Here is a 19,889-nt window from a genome sequence, read left to right as displayed (position 1 = left end):
AGACTGCAATCAAAAGTTAGCTGACAATTGAGTTCGTTATGCCTACGGCAAAAATATTCAGTGCATTCTCCCACTGCTGCACCAGTTCTGCCCTCCTGGACAGGTATGAAAGCTTGTTTGAGAGAGTGAAGCCAGAAAAGGACAGCGCTTCTGAGTTCTGGCTGTGCCACATCACGTGGGATCACCTGGAAACCTTTGAAAACTTCTGATGCTCAGGGCCTCTGGGAGTACAATGCAAAACATCCATGAATTGTTGAAAGTTCCCAAGGTGATGCCGAGGTGCAGTTAAGGTTCAGAATCACTGCTTCCACTTGTCTGGTCAGTTTCAGCCCTGCTTACACATTAGAATTACCTGGGGAACTTTCAGAAAACAATGACATCCAAACACCACCCTTGGAGACATTGATTCCATGGGTCAGCCATCATGGATGCTTAAGAACTCCCCCAGGGTTTTCTAGTAAGTACTCGGGGTTGAGAACTATTGTTGGTACTGATCTCACCTCTGTCACTGTGTCCATGCAGCTCTTTATCAGGAAAATATTGATTGATAAGTTATAGGCAGGTCCTGCTGTAAGACAAAGCTCCAAACCCAAAGGGCTAAAACTGCTCCCAAGGTTGCCAAGGAGAAGAGGAGTTTGCCCCTGGCTCTCTATGTCAAATGTGTCTTAGACCACTTAGGCAAATTTTGCTACAATAATTAAGAGTGAGCAGAAATCCGATATTCATGGAGAGAATTTGATAAGGGTCAGTTGTTCATTACTTGGAACTTATAGGTTCAGAAATACCATGTCTTCCTTGGAATCTCAGGCTAGAGAGAGAACAGGAATTTTGATCCTTCTTATATGCATCACTTCCTCTTCTCTCTGCGGATGACTTCAGATTATTGAATAACCTGGTGATGCTGACATTCTGAGGGTCTATCAATTGCTCACCTTCAGCCTGTCCAAAGCTGAATTGTCCTCTGGTGGTGGTGATTAATTGCTAAATCATGTCTGACTCTTGCAACTCCATGGATTATGTCCTGCCAGGCTCCTCTGTCCATGGGATTCTCTAGGCAAGAATCCTGGAGGGAATTGCCATTTCCTTCTCCTGGGTATTTTTCCAACCCAGGGATCAAACCCAGGTCTTCTGCATAGCAGGCAGATTCTTTACCAACTGAGCTACAAGGGAAGCCCATTAAAAATCATCTCATTGCACATGTGCAAGCCATGTCTTTTTTAAATTTTTGACATCATTGATGGGGGTTTGGATTGTCCTCTGCCCACACTAAATCCCTTCAACCTTCTAACGTCACCATCTCCAGGCAAGACTCAGCAGTTTTTTTCTCTGCCCAAACTCAAAGCTCGAGGTCCCTCTAGGTTGCTCTCCTTTCCTGGATCAAGTGAGAAATCACACAATGTGGATTCTCCTCTCCCCCTCACAAGTCTACAGTCATCCTTTCTTCCCCATCTACACTAGACCTTCATTCTCTTCCAAACAAAAATTACTGAATATGTTCATCCTTCCCCCCTCACTTCCCCTCTTTTATGTCACCAACACAGGCGCTTACTTGAGTACCTTTTATCTTGTTACTTTCTTATTCATAAACCTCCCATGACTCTCTATTTTCTCCCACTCCTAAACTAAACCTTCTTCTTTTCAAGACACAGCGTCCATTGGCTTCACACTCCTTTTCAAATCTTAAATTCCCAACTACTCCCATCAGCATTTCTCCTTTTATTTCTTCATTGATGTCTTAAATTGCTCCACTACACCCCTCTACTTCCCCTTAAATGCCCAATAAAGTAGATATAAGGCCACTGTCACCAAGAGCCCTTGTCTTAAAGTTCAGTATGGGATTTAAAACAGGCTGAAGTTAGTGTTTAGATGACTCATCCTGTCAAGGAAATTATATGCTGTGTTTTCATGCTTGAGACAGAATGAAGAATACCCATGGAGGTGAAGGAAAGTTAACACCCATTTTCCCTGGAACCACCTTTGCACACCCAATTTTGCTGACCCAGCTGTGGTGACTTGTTAACTTCAAAGGCTGCTCATGCCCAGGACATACAAGGAGCAGGAAACAGGGGAGAATGATGCTCTGGGAGAACTGAGCCCAGGGAAGGCGATGAATACTGAAAACACGGTTTTTTAAAAAATGATGAAAATTTTTCTAATTTTTTTTAACCAAAAAAAAAAAAAAAATTAACTAAAGTGCACCTCCCTTGCCTGAGTGGCCCCTTATCTCAGGGAAACACAGCCAAGATCCATGAAATGTGTACTAATAATATCATGAAGCTCACCACTTGAGCACTTTGTGCTCTGAACATTTCTCAGGAAAACAGAAGTGATGAGCTGTTGGGAATTCATTTTACAGATCACTACCATCCCACAGATTCCCTCTGGACTGCTCCTCCCAGGTGGAAGAAGTTTCCAGAATGGCAGTTCTCACTGAGTTTCTGCAGAAAGAAAACTCCTCCAGTAGGGATGGCATGGTATGTGATGCCTAGCAACATGAAATTACACCGCAGTCCAGCGCCTTAGGAAAGGGGCATGGATCGCTCCCCAGGGTTGACTGACTGTATTTTCATTTCAGTCTGGGGCCTGTCAGGGTATGCAGCGCAGGCAAACGATGAACTCCTTGTCATGTCAGATCTTTGTAGAATGTTTGTTCCCTTTTGATATCAAATCATCCAGGGTTGTATGTGGCTGTTTCTATTAATAAAATGTATTCTGCTGAGTTTGGGGATATATTTCTTTTCATTATTTTCAAAAGGAATATTGAATTGCTTTTCTGGAGCATGGTTTTCCATCCCCCCTGTGTTTTTCTCGTGTGCACACTATTGTCATTGAGGTTACAGAGCTGGGGAGAAAAAAACCTAATTTCAAGAACAGAAGTGAGAGTCATACTATGAACAAATATATACAGTGATTTTTTTTTTTTTTACCTCCAGAAAGCAGCTTTCCTGTCACCTGCCACATTTTAGAGCCCACCCTGTCAGCTGCTTTGCCACCTTCCCCAGCCCAGTCATAGCTTCTGTTATGCCGTGTTGCCATGTCCATCCAGGTTGGCCTCTCTCCCATCAGATGTGCGTCTCCTTTAAGATCCGCACTGTGTTACTCGTCTCTGTGTCTTCATTGCCTAGGACAGTGCTCCATAAATCTGTGGAATGAACCAGAGATGGAATTATGTGCTTTTAACACATAAAGAAATTGGAAGACATGTTTACATAAGGACTAAAGAAAATACGGAACTATGGTAAAATGGAAAGAAGACCCTGGAAATAGTTATAGGAAATTTAGAGAATTAACATCTCAGAAGCTCGGAAGGATCCATGCAAGAAAAATTGATACGAGGACTTCTCTGGTGGTCTAGTGGTTAAGCATCCACCTGCCAATAGAGGGGACATGGGTTTGATCCCTGGTCAGGGAAGATTCCACATGCCTCAGCAACGAAGCCCGTGCACCAGAATTGCTGAAGCGCATGCACCCCAGAGCCCGTGCTCACAAGAGAAGCCACCACAATGAGGAGCCCAAGCTCAGCAACTACAGCGTAGCCCCAACCTACTGCAGCTAGAGAAAGCCCACATGTGGCCACAAAGACCCAGCACAGCCAAAAATAAATAAAAACTTTCAAAGTAGTCTATGTAAAAAAAGAAAAGAAAAACTGACAGCCTGTGGGACAGGCTCAGACCTGAGGCTGATGGATCTTGATGCATGCTTAGTGACCTTTCTCTGGAGGCACTTTGGGGACAACTGTAAAAAAAGACCTGAGTGTCTCCAACCATGGGAGGCAATTATTATAAGGAGTGAACTAGTGAAAACAATTGAAAAGAAAAGTGGAAGGATTGTGATTCTTATTGGAATATAATGTGCATGTTAAAGTTTGTCTATGGGCAAATTTGGTGTTTAACTGAGATGAAATAAAATAGACTAAATCCAATGAACTTTTTGGCACCAGAAATGAATACTATGGTGGCATTTGAAAATAGGTATGGCTGGACACAGTCAAATGGAGAGATGTTCTTTGCAAGAGCTACCTTGGAATGCCCTCTTCAGAATACAGGTTTGGAAGTATCTAGAATTAGCTTTGCATCATTTCTGAGGGTTACAAACTCTGGAGTCAGACAACTTACATTCTGTGCCAGATCTGTGTCTTACTAGCTGTGGGACTTTGTGACTTTCTTAACATTTCTGTACCCAGTTAATTCAAATGATATGTGTAGTTTTATCTCATTTGTGAGATTTGGGTAAGGATTCCACAAGATGACACATAGCAAGCAGTCAATAGATATTGGTTCTTTTTTTAAGATTTTTTGGGGACCATTTTAAAGTCTTCATTAAATTATATTACAATATTGCTTCTGTTGTTTATGTTGGCTGTGAAGCATCTGGGATCTCAGCACCCCTAACAGGGATTGAACCTGCGCGCCCTGCATTGGAAGGTGAAGTCTCAACCACTGGACTACCTGGGAAGTCCCGATACTGGTTCTCATTGTAACACTCTTCCTATTTAATGCTGTTGCAACTCATATTCTACAGGAGACCATGAGATACTATTTGATAGATCCATGACGAGACTATTGATGAAGAAGAAAATCTTGTCATCTGTGGCCCTTGAAGACCGACATGCATAGGAGTCTCAGGTCTTCCCAAAGATGTCTTTGGATGTTTGAAAGTAAGAGGTTTGACGGAGCATAAATCTGATTAATCTGATAATGAAGTGGTTTCCTTAAGTACTCATATTATTTTTATGCAAAATGTAAAATTTCAGAACAATAAAGGGAAGTAAAGAATTAAAATGTAATAAACCAAATTAACTACTGTCATCTCTGGAGAGAGAAATGGTGTGTGATTTTTGCTTTATTCTTTATGCTTTTTAAATATTTGCCATTTTTTGTCAAAATGTGATCTTGATAAGAAAATGAACTAACTTCAGACTATCTAGCTTATCTAATAGAAATTGGATTATTCTTCTTCATTGACTATGCTTTTTTCCCCCATTACTTACTAGATTTTAAAGCTGTTATTTTTATAAGAACCAATCCTCATACTTGATGTGTTAGACATCAAAATTCACCAACAATAAAATTACCAACTTCATAAGGAAGATCTACTTAGAATACACCCCTAAAGTGTTCACTTATCCACTTGGAAAAATCATTGAGTTTCTCTATACAGCCTTGGAGCAGGTTGTGATATTCTTTGTGGTATCTGGATGTGATCACATTTATATCTGGCTGGTACTTTGCAGGAAGAAACCTTATCTGAGATAGTCAATTAAAAAGAGAGAAATTCAGATTGCATATTTGAGACTCAAAAATGTCATTGAGAACTTTTAAAGACCTGGTAAAAACCTATTAAGTCTTTTTATAAAGTTCTATGTCAGGTAAGGAATACTTGTTGGTAGAATCATCTTAGGCTCCCATGCTCTGGATAGTAAAGACCACTTTCATAGTTCTGTTACCCAAGTAATTTGATCCATGCAAGTCACAGCTCTCTCATTGGATGCCCTTGCCGGCCCTCCAATGGTCCTTAGTTTTCTCTTTCACATGATTCACATTTGTAAAATGTGCCTCTATCATTGTTTTGATGTGCATCAATAACATACTTTTACACAAGAAAAATTTAGGCATATTTAATTTCTAACTTAACACCATTTATTCTATTTATTCGAGGAGCATTCCCCCCACCGCCACTCCACCCCCTCCCCCACACACACACCCCAGTGAAAAGCACAAATGCATGTTTGTGAGTCCAAGATGAACTATGGGCACAAAAGGAAAACACATGAGGACTGCTGACATACAGAGAAACCCAACTGAAAGAGTTCGTTTTTCTGTGATGGTGTGGCTCAATGGCAACCTACTCCAGTACTCTTGCCTGGAGAATCCCAGGGACGGGGGAGCCTGGTGGGCTTCCGTCTATGGGGTCGCACAGAGCCGGACACAACTTAAGTGGCTTAGCAGCAGCCTCAGCAGCAGTGGCTCTAAAGAGTAACTGAATGGAAACTTTCATATTTGAACTAACAGGTTCTCTCCAAGAACGGTGGCAATTTTTCTAGCACCAGAAGCAGCCAGGACCAAGAATTAGACACACCACCTGGGGTGGAGCAGCCACTGGGGAAGCAGGACCAAAATCAGGTGCTGGAAGAAAGTCTGATCCAACACGCACAACATGATGTATGGCGAGAGCTAGAATTAACCACAGATGGGAATTCAGACTGTCATTCTTGGGGATCTAGAAGTAGGGAGAGGGGTGGCATATTAAGAGGGAGGGCAGGGAGAAAAGAATAACAGGAAGTGGAGGAAAGGACATGCAGATGGAGAACATCAGCAAGGAAAAGACATACTTGGAGGCGCCAATTGGGGCATTAATTGGAATTGGGAGCAAGCAGCAAAAGCCATTAGCTTCACAGCTACCTGTACTATTTAAAGAATTACAATAAAAGCACAATTTTCTTGCAACATGTATCAGGCATAAGTGAATCCTGTGCATTAGCTCACAGACCCTTTGCAATAAGTTATTGAGTAGCTACTATTATTACCATTTTGCAGGTTGGAAAACCTGAGGTTCAGAGGGATTACTAGGTGATATGCCCTAGGTTAGCACCAGGGCTGGGAGAAGGCAATGGCACCCCACTCCAGTACTCTTGCCTGGAAAATCCCATGGATGGAGGAGCCTGGTAGGCTGCAGTCCATGGGGTCACAAAGAGTTGGACACGACTGAGAGACTTCACTTTCACTTTTCACTTTCATGCATTGGAGAAGGAAATGGCAACCCACTCCAGTGTTCTTGCCTGATGAATCCCAGGGACGGCGGAGCCTGGTGGGCTGCCATCTATGGGGTCACACAGAGTCAGAAACGACCGAAGAGACGCAGCGGCGGCAGCAGCAGCAGCACCAGGGCCAGGCTTCAAAACCCCAGCATCTTGGCTTCTGAGTCCTGTTCTTGGCCACTTTGCTGCATTAGCTAGCTGGGGCTTGAGTACTGCCTGCCTATTTATGGAATATGTTCAAGAGAAATATTTTTCCTGAGAGCTGACGCCTCTCCTGCAACCCTGCTCCCGGCTCAGCAGGAAACAATCAGGTAGGTTTTCCCTTTCTAAGCTGCATTGAAAGGCACATCGCAGTTTCAGAATTGCATTTTGTTTCCGCTATTTCAAGCATATAGAAGAAAGATAGAAGAGCACAAGGAAAGGAAGAAATGGGAAGAAACATCATCTTGCTTTCAATATTTCCTCTATGAATAAGATATTTTGACTGAATAAAAGGAAAAAAACTGAAAGAGAACAGAAACAACCCAATGTGGTGTGGAAATGCCAGTTTTGCTAAGCAAAGCTAAAATGAAAATAAAGAAGCCAAGTTAATCCAAGGAGAGAAGTAGGCGATAGTCCTAAAAACAGAGCCATCCACCAAAGTAACAAAGAGTTTAACCTCTGAAGAAACTTTCCTTTTGCCAGTAGAGAAAAAGGCCAAACTCGGAAGTGAGAGAAAAAGAGGAAAAACAAAAGCAAAACAATTTCTGATTTAAAAAAAAAAAAACAAAACTAGGGTTGGGGAAGGTGAAATAAGGCCAGGTTCAAGTAAGACACTGATGCATGGCTCCAAAGAAAACTGGGACAATATAATGATGCTGAACTGGCTGCGTGTATGTTTAATCTGGGGGTTCCCAGGTGGCGCTAGTGGTAACAAACCTGCCTACCAAAGCAGGAAAATGTAAGAGACGCGAGTTCATTCTCTGGGTCAGGAAGATCCCCTGGAGGAAGACAGGACAACCTACTCCAGTACAGTCCATGGGGTCACAAAGAGTCAGACACGACTGACACAGAACATTATATATTTTATTGCATACATATGTATATAAATCCAGAGGTTTGCAACGATACCTGAATTTTTTAAAGGACCAGGACCATGTCTCAGCTGGACCAGCACTTTGAGCCATTTCAGATACCTGTATAGATCACCACAGATTGGTTCTACAAAGGCAATCAGCATCAAGACAAGTGGCTGCATTGGTTCTGCGGGAACCTGCTATGGAAGTTAAATATATTGACAGGATATTGCCTGAATAATTAATTTACTGGATCAGTTATAATTTAGAAATATGGAGCAGGACGATAAACAGAAACCTCACAAGAATATACAAAGTACCATAATGAATCAGCCCAAGGATTCACCAAAGCCAGGAACAGCATTATCCCACCTCCTGAAACATGTCGGTGGGGAGGGGACGCACTCTCCTTCCAAACCCCGTAACTAGCTCAGTGGTCCATGCTCCCATCTGGAGGCTCCATAAATCAGGCTGAGGAGCGTCTCCACCTTACAGCAGCAACGTTGCACGGCATCGTACTTCTTGGCATACTGAGCCCAGAGACTCGTACCTAATCATGCTAAACAGATACTTTGTTCATAAACATGTGAGTGAAGGAAGCTTTTTAGTATCTCTTACGGATTCTCATCTACTAGGAGACAAGTTCCTCAGCCTCATCGGGAAAATAGCCAGTTCTTATTTCTCATAATAACAATTTTGTTTTTTCTTTTTGCATTTTGAGATCAGGAAGAGCATCAAGACCAGCTTCAAACAAAGAACCACTTCCCACAGCCTCTGATCATCTTCCAGCCCAATTTGCAGAAAGACAACCTGAGGCTCATAGAGGTCATACAAACCCAGAGGTCACCAATCTGAGATCCTCTTTGAAGCTCTTCAGATATAATCAATGATATGCTGACCATCAATTTACATTTGAACCAAGAACAAAGAAGATCAGCATATACAGCACAGGGAGCTCAGTTCAGTGACTTGTGAAGACCTAGAGGGGTGGAATGGAGAGGTGAGGGAAGAGGGAGGCTCAAAAGGAGGGGATATATATACACACATATAACTGATACACTTCGTTGTACAGCAGAAACTAATACAACATTATAAAGCAATTATACTCCAATTAAAAAAATACTTTTTTTTTAATTTAGGAAGGTCTGTATATAAAATATAATTCATTGCTATATTTAGACCTCCCTAGAGAGGAATAATACTTTCCCCCAACTTTGCTATACACAGACTATATTTACTTATTTACTCTGCCTCATTACACAAACAATTTGACAAAGTTTATCGTTTGACAGTTTCCACAGATAGAACAAAAAAACAAACAAATAGTAAAATCTTACAAGCCCCAGAAATCCTCCCTAGGGTCCTGATGCCATGGATATTTGTCCAGCTTGCGCTATTCATCCCAAATGACCCTGTTTACAATGATGGAAATCCCCCTTACCTTTTTTCTGCAGAAGTTAAGTTTCCATCCTTGTTCTCCTCAAACAGGTGAAGAAAGAGAGGGTGGGGGGAATTTCCATGGAAATATCTTGAGACATAATCAGAACCAGATACCAAACTTTCTGAATCAAGTGGACTCCTATGCCATAAAAATGAGTGATTTATTTATGATAGTCCTCTAATTAGTAAAATATGGTTGTAACATACAACCAACAGAGCATATTTCACTGTATCCCTGTAAAACACAGCTGGCAAATTGGAAGTAACATAATAGCTAAATCACTGCAATTTTCACCACGTGAAGAAGACCCAGCTTGTGCTTTGCATGACGTCAACCTCACATCAACCATCCAAGGAGCCAAGTCCAACATTTATTCAACATTTAGTGCCTAAGTCACTGAACAAAAACTTTCAAGTCTATACTGTAGGCAAAACTAACGTAGAATCATTGGAAATAAAAACTAGACTCTACCCATAGAACAGATTTCAGCATATGGGATCTAATTCCCCAACCAGGGATCAAACCTGTGCCCCCTGCATTGGAAGTATAGAGTCTTAATGACTGGACCGCCAGGAATTCCCAGACATGCTTTTATATTTTAACGACTTTGTTTACAATTTTGTCAAATGACTGTTTTGTAAACTAACGTACTAGAATGACGATTTGGGTTCAGAGGTAGACAGGATCTCCTGGGGCCACATGGTTCCTAAATTGTCCCTTTGGAGAGTCTGACTAATTATAACAAAGCAGAGCTGCTTAAATGCGGCTTCTATGCTCGTCATTCCCTTCTTAACACTGTTGCCATTATGTTACCACTTACGGATGCTAAAAATGATTATGACAAGCATTGTAAATGCTACCAGTCCTTCATCTTCTGACTTCACTGATAACTGATTGATAGCTGGGCTTTTTAGTTTTTTCATGACTGGCAAGTGTATTATCATAAAGCCCAGATCTAAAGACAGAGGAAAGTCTTAACTGGGCACTGTGGTCCACAGTCTCTACGCAGCATCAGAAGAGTAGCCCTGGGACCTGGCAGCGTCACCTCCTTCTCTGTGTCTTGGGGGCAGGGGGCAGCAGCTGCACCACCCACAAGCATAGTGAGAAACAGCTGCCTGCCTCTGCCGACCAAGCTGAACTGTGTGCTGACACAGAATGAAAGATCACCGCCATTCAGCACAAGGACTGCCGCGCAGAGGACGGGCTCCCAGTATTGGAAAGGCCTGCAGCCCCAGGAAGATCGAGGCTGATGAACAGATCAAATAAAATCGTGTTTCTGGGGTCACTCTTGGTTTTGAACCAGGAAATGTCCTGATTGCATCAAATTAACCACCTGCAGGCCTGCTGCATTTTCCCTGCTATGAAAATGCAGGTGTGACCACACCAAGAAGTTGGTTGCACGAGGAGGTTGCTCTCAAAGTCCTGTGTCTGGGACTAAGGCCCCACATATTTGCAGCCCCACACCCCTAGCATCGCCTCCCCCCGTTTCTCAAGCCCCTTATGGTGCGTGGAGTGGAATAAACAAGGCTTGATTGGGAAGAAACCAAGTTCTCCTTGAGCACATTCACTCCTAGAGAGGGGTGAGCATCTCTCCTGAAATCAGCACTGACAATGCCCTTTATCACCCAACATGCCTGAAAGCAGAGCATGGCTCTAGAAGGAGCTTCCTGGTGCTAAAGGCAACAAGGGTAAGAATTCTCTTAATCTGCGAAAATGCACTCATTCAAATGGGAGCTGTGGAAGGCTAGAAAACTCATCAGGCTGTGCTAATACCACAGTCTAACCAACAGTAGGGTGTGAATGCTAAGTATCCATTAGTACTCAGATATGGACTTCCCTGGTGGTCCAGTGGCTAATACCCGGTGCTCCTGAGGCTAACAGCTGGGATTCCACCCCTGAGTCAGGAAACTGGAACCTGCATGCCACAGCTAAGATCCCACATGCTGCAAATGGCTTCCCAGGTGGCACAAGTGGTAAAGAACTTTCCTGCCAATGCAGGAGACGTAAGAGAAGCAGGTTTGATCCCTGGATCGGGAAGATCCCCTGGAGGAGGCGTGGGAAACCACTTCAGTGTTCTGGCCTAGAGAATCCCATGGACAGAGAAGCCTGGTGGGCAACAGTCCAAAGGGTAGCAAAGAATCAGACATGACTAAAGCAACTTAGCATGCATGCATGCTGCAACTAAGAGCTGGAGCAGCCAAATAAATAAATATTTTTAAAAAAATACTCCAAGAATCAATTAGTATCAACTGATCGATATTTATTAAGAGTCTATTCTGTGCCCAGAATATTATTTGGTGCTGGAAAGGGGTGAAAGATGAATGTAGACATATCCCTACACATTCTATAGTCAAAAAATACATAACTCACTTCCTGAAAACTGAAGTATATATTATAGGCAAAACTAACATATACAGGATCTTTGGAAATAAAAGCCGGATTCTATCTGCAGATCAAATTTCAGACATGCTTTTAAATCATCCTTTAAATCTCCAAACAAATGTAATCTCTTTTCCTTTTTTCCATATGAGACACATTCAAATATTTAAAGATAAAATGAGTATGTCTTATTTCTTCAGGCTAAAATTTTTTTAACCACTCCCCACAGGACAAGATTTTTAAAATTATTCCCCATCTTAATTGCTTCTTTCTAAATACTCTCCCTTGTTAAGCATCTCGGCACATACACTCGATTACGAAATTTTGTCTTCTTATCTGCAAAATGGCAGAGCCGGGCTAGGTTAATACGATTGTGTCCTCCCACCATTAAAGGCGCTGACTTGAACTTCCTGGCCCATAGCTCTGTTCATCTAGGGGGCCTCCAGGGAATAGCCACAGAAAGGACAGCCGTCAGATCAAACACGTAGAAAAGGGGCCAGGATGGTGCGGCAACCATGGCAAAGGATGTGCTTTCCAGATCTGTCAAGGACCTAGGTCTTGGGTCGTGGACTCTGACCTGGAGACTGGCTTAGCTACAAGGCCACCAAGGGTATGATCTTCGGAGCCTCTTAGACCTTGGTCTTTTCACGGAGTAGGAAACCGAGTCTAGGTGAGGAGGGACGTGATGAGGAGCTACTGGGTGTGGCAGACTGCGTTTTCCAAAAATGTCAGCAGAGCATTTCTGACCCCAGCTGGTCATTCAGGACCTAGTCACATCTCCTTTAAGGAGTGGGACCTATTTCCTGTCTCCTAGTGATGGCTTTGAGGTGGAGAATGCTCAAATGCTTCTGTACATTTCTGTGTGTGTGTGTGTGTGTGTGTGTGTGTGTCTCCATCTATCTATCCATCTACTCTCACATATCTATCTTATCTACCTATTATCTGTCTAATATGTCTATTTATCCAGCCATCACATCTATCAATCTATCTAACATCTGTTTGTCTATGCACTACATCTATCTATCTATCTAGCAGGAGAAGAAGGGGACAACAGAGGATGAGATGGTTGAATGGCATCACCAACTCAATGGACATGAGTTTGCGCAAGCTCTGGGAGCTGGTGATGGACAGGGAAGCCTGGTGTGCTGCAATCTATGGGGTTGCAAAGAGTCGGACACGACTGAGGGACTGAACTGAACTGATCTATCTATCTCTATCTCCATCTCTCCAAACACCTTTGGAGGCCTGAACTACCACATAATAATTTTGGTTTTCCCAAAGCCAACATGCTGGAGAGACCAAAGAAAGACATCTGAGAATCTCTGCTGTCCAGCGGTTGTCTGTGTTGCCCCAGCTCAGAGTCAAATACAGAAGTGACAGAGCTTTCCCATGAGATTCTCCCAGGGGAGAGCCACCTAGCGGAGCCCAGAATCATCAGAGATAATCCTAACGTAGTTATTTTACGCCATTAGGTTTGGAGCCGGTCTGTTACCCAGAGACAGGTAACTGGGACACTGTGTCCTTCAAGAGGGCAGGGAGACCCTGTCTTCCATCTGTGGATAGCCCATTTCCTTTCCCTAGAGTTACCTCGATGTGTGATGATAACAGAGCTCAATCAGGCAGAGACTCCAAGGGAGAAATTCGCTTTGGAAAGTGATGAGATCAAATCCCTAATCCAGCTCCTTCACCACCTGTGGCTTCCCCCTTTCCCGACCACTTGTACATGGAGTCCTGTTTCAGCAGACCTTTGGAAGAGGTGGTACATGTCACCAGGCACAACTGCCAAAGCTGAGGATGACTACCGCAAACAGTGAGCTCTTGAGCTCAGCAGAGAGATACAGGGGCCAATGAACCTGGACTCCACGGAGGGCTCTCTTTCCAGATGGATGGTCTTGGGCGAATGTAAATCTTTCAGTCTCAGTCTTTTCACCTATAGATGGGAATCATGCTTCCCTCTCAGTGTGTGTAAAAATGAGTGTGAATAATAGATGTAAAAACCTGCCACCACCTAGAGCTCCAACAAGCATCCTTGTCAATGTTTTCACTGTAACCAGTTTGTGTAATTCTGATACATTCATTCATTCCCAATAATGAGTGTTACGAAAAATGAAATCGAACATAATCCCCACACATTGAACTCATAATTTCAGTAGGAAGGGCAGGCAGAATAATCATTAAGTGCTTATGCAAAAAAAGTGATGCTCTGAAGAAACTGTCCTAGATAATAATAGGTAGTCCTTCAAAATGAAATTAGCTTTCTGGGGTTTCTGGGAAAACTTACTTGAGAAATTTTACAGATTTGATAAAATAATCTTGTCACCCTATTATTGACTCAAACCTAGCTAAAATCAGTACTTCCCTGGTGGCTCAGACAGTAAAGAATCTGCCTGCAATGCAGGAGACCCAGGTTTGATCCCTGAGTAAGGAAGATCCCCTGGAGAAGGGAATGGCTACCCACTCCAGTATTCTTGCCTGGAGAATCCCATGGACGGAAGAGCCTGGCGGACTAAAGGCCATGGGATCACAAAGACATGGCTGAAGGACTAACACTTTAACTTTCACTTTTTTCAGGTAAAATCAAGCAAAATATCTGAAGGAGCTTGATCAAAAATAAGGAGTTTTTGTTCTTTTCATTTTTAAAAATTTCCTGGAAATGCTGGTTAGTGGGGAAATTGAGAGACAGTATTGATTGCTGATGGAATATTCTTAGCAGCCCAAGTGGGTCATGATAGCTGCACACAGTTGTCTGAGAGCAGAGGAAAAGGGTAGAAAAGGAGAAGCCAGTCTTCAGAGCAAATGATTGTGGTCCTAACCATCCTCGGTGGATAAATGTCTGGGGAGAAAGGGTAAAAAGTAATTCTGGGAAAACGGGAGTCTGATGATGGAACTTATTAAAAGCTCATTTTTAACTGATTGCCAATAATTCTACACCAAAAAATTGTGGGAGATAATTTCTCTTTAATAAGATGACTAGACCTTCTTGCCCCCTAAATCTGACACTAAGAAGATAATATTCTGGTGAACAGAGGTGTGTCCAGGACTAGAAAAGACAGTCCTTCATAAGCAACCCTGGTCTTGAGACACCAGGCCTTGTGATCCCTCTATTGAAAGATGGCTTGCAGTATTTCTATTTCTGGGAAGGGACATGAGCCACAGGGACTTAACTGGGGAACTTATTCTCTGGCTGCCAGACATACCAGTCTTCTGTTTCTCATTGAGAAACAGACTGAGGTTATGGGGAAAAAAAAGTCAGGAGACCTAGTTCTTGTTTGTGACGGAACAAAACCAGCTATGTGACTCTGGGCTAGTCTTTCTGAATTCTTCATCTGAAAATGTCCTCACTGGGCTCAAAGACTATTCAATTGTATCTGAAGCCTTCCATGACATGAATTCAAGATGTCTTTTCCCATTCTTTTAGCTTGAGTTTTCCTCAAACATAAAATGTACTTGATTGTTGTCGTTTAGTGGCTGAGTCGTGTCTGACTCTTTGGTGACCCCATGGACTACAGCCTGCCAGGCTCCTCTGTCCGTGGGATTCTCCAGGCAAGAATACTGGAGTGGGTTGTCATTCCCTTCTCCAGGGGATCTTCCCGACCCAGGGATCAAACCCACGTCTCCTGCATTGGCAGGCAGATTCTTTACCACTGAGCCACCTAGGAAACCTAAAATTTACTTGGGAGCCCCCAGATCGCTCCAAGGAATATCCCTTTTAAATCTAAAAAGAGTGTCTGCTGGCTGCTGCGTTTCTGAGAACTTTTTCCCCTTTAGCACTCCGGGTCCTTCTCCACATGTGATCCACAAGCACCCTGGGTGGCTCCCTGCACTGCCCGTGACCCTGAAAGGTGCCGCAACCTTGACCAAGTCGGCTGCCCCCCGTGCACCTAAGTCCAACCGTACCGCAGCCAGCCGAGCAGAACAGTAGGTGAGAGTCTGACTTGAGACTGGGATTCCCTCTGGGGCTGGAGAGTTAACCAGCCCAGGAAGGGGTGACTTTCCCCAGCAGGAGGCTGCACCCAAGCCCTGGAGTTGTCACACCACCAAGCTCCAGGAGGAGGCGCGCTGGAGGCTGGAGAGAGAGAGAGTCAGGGGCTTTGCAGTGAGGAAAAGAAGGATTACGAGAGTATTTTTAGAAGGAGGCAAAGAAGATTTGAGTGTGGTGAGGAGTGCATGGGAAGGAGGCTATCAGAAAAGGCAAAGTCAGAAAGTGATAATGAGGCAGAAAATTAAGAGATTAAAGACTTGACCCTGATCAGGAAAGTGAAACTAAAATAGAAAAGGAAAAGTGGAGCTGATGGGGAGAGAGAGGAGAGGAAGTAGGCAGGGAAAGAAAAACAAGAGAAAGAGACAGATACAGTCTATCGTAAAAAGAAGGATGAACATGATGGAGAAAGAGAGAGACAGAGAGGCAGAGAGGAGGGAAAGGGAGACAGACAGAGAAAGAGGGACTTCCCTGGGGATCCAGTGGTTAAGACTCAGCACTCCCACTGCAGAGAGCTACCAGTTCAATCCCTGGTTGGGGAACTAAGATCCCACATGCCACATATTGTGGCCTTAAAAAAGGAAGAAAGAAAGCAAGCATTGTTTAAAACAAAAAGTTAGAGACAAAGAGATACAGTCCAGGCTGGTGTTTGGGAAACAACAGTCAGACAGTGAAAGTGTTAGTTGCTCAGTTGGGTCCAATGCTTTGCCAGCCCACAGACTATAGTCCACCAGGCTCCTCTGTCCATGAAACTCTCCAGACAGGAATACTGGAGTGGGTAGCCATTCCCTTCTTCAAGGGATCTTCCCAGCCCAGGGATCAAACCCAGGTCTCCTGCATTACAGGCAGATTCTTTACCATCTGAGGCACCAGGGAAGCCCAGAATCTATACAAGTTGATACATAAAATTAACCATCAAATGTGCTGTGTGTGAAGATGCCTCAAACAGAGCAGGGACTGCACAGAACTCTCACTCCCTCTGGCTCTTCATCTTCTCTCTCTCTTTCCTTTTAGATGTAATTAACACATTAATAAATCATAGAGTTTGAGTAAAGTAGATTATCCTCCCAAATGTAGGTGAGCAAGTTAGTAAAAAGTCTTAACAGCAAAGACGGAGATGGCCCTGGGGAGAAGGAATCCTGCCTCCTGCTGGCAACCTGGAAACCCTGTCCAAGATTCCATTCCAGCTTCCAGTCCTACCAGCTTCAGACTTGCCAGCCTCCATCTTCACATGAGCTAATGCCTTAAAATAAATGTCTCTACACGTGGGACTCCCTGTGGCTCAGATGGTAAAGAATCTGCCTGTGATGCAGGAGACCCCAGTTTGATCCCTGAGTAAGGAAGATCCCCTGGAGAAGGGAATGGATACCCACCCCAGTATTCTTGCCTAGAGAATCCCATGGACAGAGGAGCCTGGCAGTCTGGAGTCTATGGGGTCGCACAGGGCAAACAGCACCACTGAGCAACTGACACTTTCACATTTCAATTCACATGTGCCACCTATCAGCTCTGTGTCTCTGGAGAATCCTGACTAATCCGGTACCCAACTGACCATTAAGAAAGGCATCTTGGACTCCATCTGACAGATAAGAAAGCTTCAGCAACTTTGGCGTCCCCAGGGACGCCCCGGGGACTACTTACCTCTATAACTTCCCCCAAGGACTTTCATCTAGAAAGGAATGGACACTTAATCAAATCTAGGCCATCTTTACCTCCAGATCCACTGAGTCCTAAGCCTGACTGAGGCTTTTAGAAGCCATTTCATCTCCTCTGAAGCATCTGAAGTTTTGTAGGAATGTCATTTGGCAACATCTGACCAGAGGGGCCGACAGAATTCCTTTCTACAATTCCATGACACTGGCGATTATGTGGCCCTGTTTCTAAGGTGGCTTGGCCCGTGGGGTTCAGAAAGAAGCCTTGGCATGCAGGATCTTAATCACAAATGCCAAGACCTAGAAAAAACTGCCTTTCGAATGATGGCTTACCCACACTCAGGCCATGCTGTAGCTAAAAGTCCATTTTCTCCTCCTTGTTTCCTGCTCCAAGTGGTATGAATTCTTTCATTTGGTCCATCCTCAGCATCTCATACTCAGGGGCAAGCCAATTCGTATGTGGAGATGAATTCTAAATTTATATGCTGATGCAAAACCATCCCACCGGGGGTTTTGTTCTTTTCTCAACTTACTGGCTTATCCCAGAGACTGTGCACCAAGCACTATATTAGTGAACTTGAGCACATTTGCAACCCAAGGTATCAGCCAGGTGTCTCACAGGAACCAGGAGAAGGGCAGGGGGTTAACCACCAACGGAAGCTGGAGTTCAGCCTTTATTAACCCCACAAGTGAGTCTAACCACCACCCTCAGGATACAGCAAGGGACCCGGTTTCCCTCGCCTCTCAAGTACCACAGGGCTGATATTTAGGGAGGAAAAACTGTTAGGACACCTGTAGGTGTCTCATGTGGCTTTTGCTACCTACCAATGTAATCAAAGTAATCACTTTTTCTCTTGATTTTTTTTTTCTGCCAGAAGTAAGTGATTTCTCTCTGCTCAGAGCTATTTCTTAAAATTTCAAGAGTCTATATTCAATCTTTTAACCATTAAGTTACCAACCAGCCTTTTTTTTTTTTTTTAGACCTCCAAAGGATGAGAAGTGCAAAAATTTGATGAGGTAAACAAGCCTGGTACCCTGAAAAGATGGTGGATGGGCCTGGAAAGCAGGAGATGCAGCATAAGAAGCCAATCGCTTCGCCTCTTTAAGTTCCATTCAGCTTGGTCAATATATATGAGTTTGGTTGATGCAGATCGACTCTTTTGCATGCACTGGGCACTAAGTTGAGCGCTAGAGATGGAAGGACAAATAAGCTACTGCCTTGCCTCCAAAGACCTAAGTTTCAGGCAGGAGATGGTTATGTACATTGCAATCCAGGGTGAGCCATACCTCAGCAGAGGGACGGATGGTGCATTAGCAAATACTAGATGGAATGACTCATCCATCCAGGATGAGTTTAGGGATCATTTCTCAAGGAACAGGACACCTCAGCAGAACCTCAGGTCAGGAATGAAGAAGCTTTCCACGTCTCTCCCAGACTTGCAGCTCTGAAATTCAGTAATTTCATGGATAAATCCAAGAAATCCTGAAAGCCTGGAACATCCATGAGCAGGAGGCTTGTGAGGGGACTGGGAGTTCATGGGATTGGGGAGCTCACAAGCCAATGCTCGCTGAGAGCCAAGCTGCATAGCAGAGCCCCAAGATGGGGAGCTGTCCCCCTCAAACCCTGGCTCTCCCCAAAGACAGGAGTCCACATCCACCTCTGACCAGGGTACAGAGACCTCCCTGCAGACTATGTGCAGGAGGAGATAGCAGGACAAATTCTCTCTGCAACCGAGGAGCCCATAGCCTGACTGAGGAGAAAGGGCCAAGAGAAAGATGGAGAAGCTCTGACCACAATCCCAGACACAAAATAGGGGGCAGCGAGAGGGGCAGACAAGGCATTAATGAAAGGGAGGAAAATGTTTGTTTTCAGAAGAATCAGAAAAAGACTTCATGACATACAAACTTCCAACATAAAAGACTATCAAAGGGCAGAGAGAGAAAGGGCATTCTACACAGAACATACTACATGAGAAAATGTGGGAAAAAGGCATTTCAGAAAATGATAAGCTGAATCAGACTGGAGCAATGAAATTTAATAATACTTGTTATTATATTATTATAAATATTACTTGCTGAGTGCCTAGTGTGCCAAGAATTCAAATGTCCTGGTACAGCAGTCCCCAACCCTTTTGGCACCAGGGACCAGTTTTGTGGAAGACAATTTTTCCGTGGACCCAGTGTAGGGGTGATGTTTTGGGGATGATTCAGCACATTTATTGTGCATTTTATTTCTATTATCACACCAGCTCTACCTCAGACTATTAGGCATTAGATTCCAGAGTTTGGGGACCCCTGTCCTAATCTACCCTTTACTGCCAGCAGAGGTATGAGAATCATCCCCATTTTACAGATGAGAAAACTGAGGCTTAACTGGCCAAGCTGGGATTTTTAACACTGGTCATTTCAGATTCCTCAGTCCACATCCTTAACAACTCTGCTTGTTTGGGATGTGACATTTGACACCTTGTTTGGAAACAGATGCTTCATCTAAGAGGCAAGAGAAATGGTGTCACTTTTAAGGAAAGGACAAATAGAAAACAGCAGGTAACTGCCATGTGGAAAGTGATCAGGAGCAGGGAGAGACTGGAAAAAAAGGAGATCTTTGACCTGAATGCCATTGGAA

The 19,889-nt window shown here is 43.7% G+C and overlaps 1 long non-coding RNA gene across 2 annotated transcripts in view; it reads right to left on the bottom strand.

Annotated features, from left to right (window-relative positions):
- Positions 1-19,889, bottom strand: part of LOC129625348 (uncharacterized) — a 61,064-nt gene that overhangs the window by 13,788 nt on the left and 27,387 nt on the right. Inside the window, exons 4-5 of one of the 2 annotated variants that reach the window (XR_008701362.1) lie at positions 3,674-3,735; positions 2,928-3,142 (exon numbers count right to left, since the gene is read on the bottom strand). This is a non-coding gene — a long non-coding RNA (uncharacterized LOC129625348). The remainder of the gene's footprint in view (positions 1-2,927; positions 3,143-3,673; positions 3,736-19,889) is intronic. The other variant, XR_008701360.1, reaches the window with a different exon arrangement.

The sequence above is a fragment of the Bubalus kerabau genome, chromosome 13 (assembly GCF_029407905.1).
Source record: "Bubalus kerabau isolate K-KA32 ecotype Philippines breed swamp buffalo chromosome 13, PCC_UOA_SB_1v2, whole genome shotgun sequence".
In the NCBI taxonomy this organism is placed as follows: domain Eukaryota; kingdom Metazoa; phylum Chordata; class Mammalia; order Artiodactyla; family Bovidae; genus Bubalus; species Bubalus kerabau.
The sequence above is the reverse complement of the archived record's forward strand: the minus strand, read 5'-3'. Positions and strand labels throughout refer to the sequence as shown.